This window comes from Wolffia australiana, chromosome 3, assembly GCF_029677425.1.
Source record: "Wolffia australiana isolate 7733 chromosome 3, ASM2967742v1".
In the NCBI taxonomy this organism is placed as follows: domain Eukaryota; kingdom Viridiplantae; phylum Streptophyta; class Magnoliopsida; order Alismatales; family Araceae; genus Wolffia; species Wolffia australiana.
This window is the reverse complement of record NC_135837.1, coordinates 4,071,749-4,080,000: the sequence shown is the minus strand read 5'-3', so window position 1 is coordinate 4,080,000 and position 8,252 is coordinate 4,071,749.

The window sequence follows — 8,252 nt, the reverse complement described above, 5'->3', positions numbered from 1 at the left end:
CACAATTATGTAAGTGATCCTTAGAGTTGAAATATATTAGATGACTTATGGATAACGGTTAAGTTTCGAGTACATCTTATGAATTCTTAATCAAATTAGTCTTAGTTTTGATACAACAGAAGCCTATGGAAGTGATTGGATTGTCAAGATACAATCATCCGCCCTTGAAATAAGAAGAGATGTACTCTAAGAAGAAGATGTAGTTAAACTCAAGGCCATGCTAGTGGCATTATCAAAGATGTCCTATGATGACTTCACCACACATTAGTACTCGCTATAATGATTGTTTAGGATTTTCCAAATATTAATACCCAAAGTCATTTGTGAGTCACGTAAGAATGAATGGCAAAAAATGGCATTACAGTTTCCATGAGAAAAGTTGACATACTCCTATGTATTTTTAGAGCACGAGGTATTGCCTAACACCATACCATGTTGCAAGTCAACCTATCGATTAGATCAAATAATCATCTGTCACACATCATAGATTTGTATTTTTGATTTTTTTTCATTCATGTTGTTATTAGCTATTTAATCTAAACAAGTGTTAGTCACGTAGATACATGAGGGAGAAAATTGAGAGAGCACATGATAGTGTAGAGAGAATGTGGGAATTTGAGAGCAACTAGTAGGCATAGAGAGTGATTAACCAAAAATGCAAGGAAAAAATGAATAGAGAGAAAAGATAAAGAAGTTTATCAGAAAAGTAAAAGACAATCTTGAATGAAATAAAGCTACAATATACAAAGTGAAGAGAGAATGCCCTAGTGATAATTATTTAAGATGACACTTGGGATAGGAGAAAGTGTAGCCTAATCAATAAGTTCAATTGCTAGCTTCTAGGATGCCAAGCTACACCCTGTGCTCTACAAGACACAAATGACTAGTAATCACTTCAATATTATGTCATCATAATTAAATTATCCATTACATTTATTCAATAATTGATCAAAATATTTATCTTAATGATGAGATTTTTGGGTTTTATGGCCTTGAATTGGATGAAATTAAAGTACATATAGTGAGAGACTTTGAATGGGATCATAGCAACATTCAAAACATATTTATCAAATCACTCGCACATGGATTCAATTAAATATGAAAGTTGAGTGAAAATTAAGTGTCTATTCAAAATTCTTCATCAGATTCTTTCTCTCTTGTAGTTCTCTCAAATTTTCATCAAAGTATTGTTAGATTGGTTAGTGGGGGGTTATAATGGTACGGAAGAGGTTTAAGTTGATCAAAATATTTATCTTAATGATGAGATTTTTGGGTTTTATGCCCTTCAAGTGGAGGAAACTAAAGTACTTCATATATCGAGAGACTTTGAATGGAATCATAACGACATTCAAAACATATTGATCAAATCACTCGCACATGGATTGGATTTTTGATTTTGATGTTGCTCAAGAGAGATGTGTTGATTTTCTCGTGTAAAGCCTCTAATAGAATCCATGGTACATCTATTCTCTTCCTTCATCTTGGTGAGCCTCATTCATGCTCCACCATCATCGTTAGACCATACCAATTGCATCAGGAATGTAGAGGAGTAAAGGGGACAAGGGAGAAGAAGGGTAGGGCCTAAACAATTGTGACTTGAGTGCTTTTTTTCAGGGCTATCAATAAAACCCCTAAACTTTAAGTTTATCTTCTGACGTCTAAAAGACCAGTTTTGAATGATCCTTAAGGCCCATGTATCAATGTAGTTAACAACTCTCATGCTCAAAAAATATTTATTTACCTTCCATGGAGCAAGAACCTACATAGAGCATATCGATTAAAAATTGTGAGTATGACTCCATGATGATGTCTTGAAGGTTTATCTCCTCATAAAGGAGAAGGCCATCAGATATCTCCATAACCTTGGCTTATGTATTAGTGTGAATGCCATGAAAAGGAGAGAAAGCAAAGAAGGATGCTCCCTATGTGACATCATAAGATGTCACCTCCCCCATTGGAGTCTGGATTCCCCTTAGTTGCATTGTCCACATTCAGCTTGAGAGAGCAAATTGGTGGGGGTGCCAATGAACAATCCAAGGCTGGGACGTGATTGATAACATGCAGTTTAGTAGCTTAATTTGACCATATTTACATGTTTATTTGCATTAAATTAATTATATACTCATGTTATTGAGCTAAAATTGATTAAATTTCTTCTATAATGATATTATGAATTTTCTGACGTTAAATTCAGAAGGAATATCATTTTTTGAGTCATACTATATTTTTTCTTGATTAAATTGATATGAATTTTCTAAGTCAAAATATATATTAATTTATATTTTTGGGCCTTTATTTTATTGAATAAGAAATTCAAAATATTTTTTAGCTACTTAATTTTGTGATGCCATATGTCACGTTTGATTCGTTGAACGACGACGTATCATAGTTAAAAAAATTGATTGGCGATAGCCAACCATTAAACCCAGTTAATGATTACCATCAGCCAATCATTGTATTGAACTGTTATGGCATCCCGATTAGTGATACCATAATGGCATTTAATTATAAAGAATTTACTTTTTTCTCTTTTCACTGGTTCAGGGCAACGTGGACGAATAAAAAAAGAGCTCTTTTATTTGTAACAAATGTTGCATGAGGTGTGAGACGTGACTTTTGGAGTTTTTATTTTTTTATTCAACTGACTGGTAAATTATTGTGGTAGGCTCCAATGTACCATGTGTAGATGTGGCGTGCATGTGTCATGTAATGATTGGATTAAAAAAGGAAGGAGCTAATGTGGCACTCTTAGGTGCGAGTTTGTTATGTTATATAATATATATATAATATAATATAGTATAATACTATTATTCCCTTTTTGTCTTTTTCCAGGGTGACATGTGATGTGACGAGAGCCGTTAGTAAAAAATGAAGAGGAAGAATATCAGCCAATCATCACATTAAATGCTTGGATGAGTCAAAACCCTGACATAATGATGTGATGGCGCTTATGAGGACAAGGAGAGAGAAATATTTGAATTAAATCAATGGCTTGGAATTTTTCAACTTCTAGACTCAATATATGACGATCCAAAAATTGGATTGAACATAAAATTTAAGGGCAACTTCATCCTTTTATCATATATTAGTGCATTAATCGTCATCATCCATCACCTCTACCTATCACCATCACTCATCCATTTACATTGTCATCCATTATCATCCTTATCAAACATCCAATGCCGACCACTCCGCTACCACGCCGTCATCACGATTCCATCTTATCTCTCTATTCTCATCCTATTGAGAGATTTTCATCCCTAATATCCATTCCCTGTGAAGACAACCCTTACTCGTTGCTAGATAACTCAATTATTTATTCTCAATGACATTATTTCACCCCCAATTTTGAGTTTATAAATGATGCAAGTCAAAGAGGATGTGATGCCCCATATGTGTAACATCTTGCTAGTAGATGATGAGAAACACACAATATTGGGGATTAGACAATGGGTTTGTCGTAGCCACTGCACAACGCATTGTATAAAATCTTGCGTGGTCATGGGGGTATTTCCTAAATCAAAAGAATGTTCCCCTTTCCTTGTCTCCCATAGTAAGTAGACTGTATTAATGTGTAAATAAGGGCTAATTTTATAGTGTGTTGACGAGGCCAATACCCTATCAAAACACTCAACCGATGTCCAAGTAGGATGGGTACAGAGAACTAGGTCCCAATGGAGAATGAACCTTTACTCATAAAATAATTTGACCAGTTAGTGATGAGCAAGGATCATCTCCATGAGGAACATATATTAGGGTTTAAATAATCTTTAAATTATGCTTCAAGAGGGATGAGATGAGATAGACATTAAATAGGAGATTATGATGTGATGAATCCAATGTTTTGAAAGGATGATAGTTATTAAATTATAGTGATGATATGAATAATAATATGATGAATATTTAGGATGATGCGGATAGGTCAAATCGAAATGAGAGTGTGAGATAGATGAAGATGTGAAGTGATAATGGATGTAGAAGAGGAATAAGGAGATAAGATGATGAGATGGGTGAATGGATGTAAGCGGATGATGGTGAAATAGAATGGTGGGATGATGTGGTAGGATGAGATGATGGAAGATGGTGATAAGAATGAGATGATGATTAAAATAAGGATGTAGATCTAAGTAATAGGATGTTAAGGATGATGGAAATATATGTGGCCAGTAAGCCAATCACACATCCCATATCTCGTCCTATGTTCATTAATAGAACATATTCAGTATAGTGCATATGTGACATTTACAATGTGTTGGATTCTGCATGCCTTGATATGGATGAAGAAATCAAAACGAAGTACCTTTGATGGCATCATAAAAAAACATTGAATCGAAGTACCTTTGACGGATCGCATATGTGATTTATTGGATCTTGCAGCGAGACGAGTCGAGCTGCTCAAGTGTGTAGCTTCTAGACGTATCCACGTGGTCCTCGACACGTCGGAACTCCTTCTCATTGACAAATCCCTAAATGGCAGTATACCAAACTTTCAATCAGGTTGATTCAGGTCACATTTGTGTAAGTGGTCCTTAGACCTAGGACACCAAAGATGTCTTGTGGATGAATGGTTGCACTTTGACTATGGTCAATGAGTCTCTAATCATGAGATTCTAAATGTTCTTAGTTCGAGTACATCAAGAAGTTCACGAAGATGATTGAGTGGTCAAGATGGGATCGTCCACCCTCAATATTTGACAGCTCAAGGAAGATGATGCGGTGAAGTCCTTGGCCAAGGCAGTGAAATATCATAGAAGAGTTCTCGTAGAATTTCTAAATGCATCAGTACTAACTCACATGACCGATTAGTTTGATAGTTGACCATACCCTAAGTACATGGTAACCAATGACAAACAGGTTCCATAAAATGTGTAAAGACCCAAAAATTATGAAAAAAAGACAGGTGCAATATTAATAGAGGACTAGATGCCAGTATTATAATAATTGACTTCACATGATAAAATGTGAATGTGGCAAAGTTTCCACCGCCGGATCAATTCACATTTTCTCTAATCCAACAGCTTGTAATCAACAAGACAGGGCGCCTGGAAAATCAAGAGATGTGGTCACCACTATATAATCCTCCGAGTCACCTCTCTCAATCTTCTCAAGATCGTCGTCCCTTCCATTGCTACTCAGTATAGAGAGAAAGAGAGGGAGGGAGATGGCGGAGGCAGCGTGGGGAGGGGCAGTGGGAAATGAGCAGGCGGAGGGGGAGAGAAGAAGAAGAGGGGGGGGAGGGGGAGAAGGAGGGGAAGGGGGGAGTCGAGATCTACAAGGGGCCGCCATTGAGAGAGGGGGGAGAGCTTCGAGTGGTGGTGGTGGTGGGAGGGGAGGAGAGGGGGTCGTCTCCTGCTACCTGCAAGGAGAGAACTCCAGCTCTCTCTAGCCATACAAGACCCGGATGCCTCTATAGTGAGTTGATACACACTCCTTTGTACCTTCTAGAACACGAGGTGTAGCTTGGCACCCCATGTGTTGGAGACTCGACCTATCGATTGGGTTAAATCGATCTGACATTAATTAGTCTATATGATGATATAGTTAATTAATTTGGAAGGCCAATAAAGGTTATTGGGCTAGTGGAGTCGTTAACTAGACTGATACATGGGCCTAGAGGGTCACATGAAAATGGTCTTTTAGACGTCAAAAGATATACTTAAGTTTTGGGGGTTTTATGAAAAATAAACAGTTAGTATAAATAGGGGAAGGCACTGGACGAAATTCTTCTACCTTCTCCATTCGCGATGCGATCGGGATGATGTAACGACGACGACGGAGATTGAATGGGGCTCGTCAATGAGGAGGACATTCAATGGCCAAGGATCGTGTGGATACATCTAGAGGCAGCACACTTGAGTAGCTCGACTCATCTTGCTCCGGGATTAAAGAAATCATGGATGTGATCCGTGCAAAGGTACTTTGTTTTATGATTTTATTGATGTCATTCTATGTCCGTTCAAGTATTCAGCTGAATAATATTTTGATTTATTCATCCATATCAAGGCCTCTAGAACCCAACACAGCGTAATGACGACAATGGAGGTAGAACTGGCGCTCGTGAATGAGAAAGAGGATATTCGACATGCCGATGATTGCGTAGATAAGTCTGGAGGTTGCACACTTAAGCAGCTCGACACATCTCACTCTGGGATCCAAGAAACAATGATATGATCTGTGCAGAGGAACTTTGTTTAATGATTTTTATTGATGTTATTATGATTCTGTTATGAGTCTTTCGTTGCATGGAATCCTTTAGAACCCAACAAAGGAGAGAATTCAATGTAAAACAAGAGACTATCCTTAGATCCATATGCTTCACCAAGATCAATGCACTTTTTTGATGCACATCAACATCTCCAATTCTCTATTGATCTCCCCCAATCACTCAAAACACCAACAACACCTTGATATTCCTCTTAATCTTTTAATCAGCCTCTCTAGGAGGAGTTGAGTTCAAAGATAGTTTTTTTTTAAAATATGAGGCTCTATTTATAGATCCAACTATATGGATAGAAAGAGGCAGGAAAAATGAAGCTTTGCTCAAAATTTTGGCCTAAAACTCATTCTGCATTGTTAGAAATCACAATTTGAATTTGGATCATCCTCACCCCTTTGCTTTTCTGTCTCCTTTGATTTCAGAAAAGTCAAAGAGCTTAAAAAATTCAAAAATATAGATAATAATTAATAAAATTTTAGAAATATATTTTTTGAATTTAAAAATGATATACCTTTGAATAAAATACCAAACAATTAAGGAAAATTGTATTCCTACTAAAAAATTATGTTCTTTCAAATTTTGACCTTATTAAAATTATTTAAAATCCAGAAAATTCATAAAATTCAAAATATCATTCTAAAAAAAATAATCATTTTAAGCTTTATAACACATATATCTAATTAATTTAAAGCAAATAAACTTGTAACTACGGTCATATTAACCTACTAAAATACACATTATCAAGTGTCCATAGTTTCATCATAGGGAGAAATGGGGTAACACTGCAGAGTGAGCTGATGTATTTACCAATAAGAGTCACACAATCATCGGTGGGAAGGCCACAATGCACGAATATCTAGAGGAAGAAAGAGATGTGCATGAACTAGAGGTTATGTTGGAAAAAGCTAGATTAGCTAGGTAAAGGGTAGCTTCGAGGCAAGAATTGTGCCCGGTACTAATCATGCCTTGGCAGACAGCGGACTACCATCAACTCATCATGGACATTTCCAGCCAGTAGTGTTGCCCAAATACACCATCATTTGTGATCTTTGATATCAAGCTCATGAGAAAGCCCACTCGCTGTATTTGGCTTATATAAAGAGTCCCAATGGGGAGTTTGAGGTATGCATGCACCACACTAGCTTCTCCTAAATCATGTCTTGATTGTCTTGGGATGCTAGATCCTTAGACCACCCCTTCGTCTATTGGTGCACATGTTTTTTGCCAAGACATCTAGTGGTTGACCCAATGATAATCGCAAATGACATGCTAATTTTCATAATAATCTCATGCAATTTATATGTTTATTCTCCTTGAAATCATCATAAACCCATGTTATTTAAGCTTTAAATGATTTACTTCACTTTTTACTGAATATCTAGTTTTATTTTATGGTATTTTAAAAAAAAATTGACATTAATTTCATGAATAAAATAAATTTTCAAGTTAAAAAATATTTAGTTATATTTATTTAAATATTCCAATGGTATTTTTTAATTTAACAATACAATTTTCTAGATTTTCTATTATTTTGATGGAATTTTCTAAAGTTAAATTCATAAAGAAAATAATTTTATAATTCAGAAATTATCATTTAAAATTTTTAATGGACTATTTTATTTGACTTTTCCCACTCCTAGAAGTTTGTACCTTGCTAGCAATGCACCATAAAATCTGGAGGAGAAATAAAATTGGGTGGCTCTCATAACTTCGAATTGAAACGATCATGTCTAATGATCTAAAAGGATTTTTGGGCTGAAATTTTGAGGGTAGTTCCACATTTCCCTCTATCCATCCATCATCTTGGATCTATAAATAGAAGCCCCCATAATTATAAAAAAGAACCCTTTAATTTTTTTCCTAATTACGATTAGCAGAGTGATTTTCTCATTCAAAATCTCATTTGTGTCCATTCTTGTACTCCAAGAGTGCAGGGTTTAAGGAGTGACATTCAGATCAAGACACATGAAGAAAAAGCACAACTCGACCTGTTGGGCATGTGATGACGACGTTAATGTGATCTTCATCTTTTTCC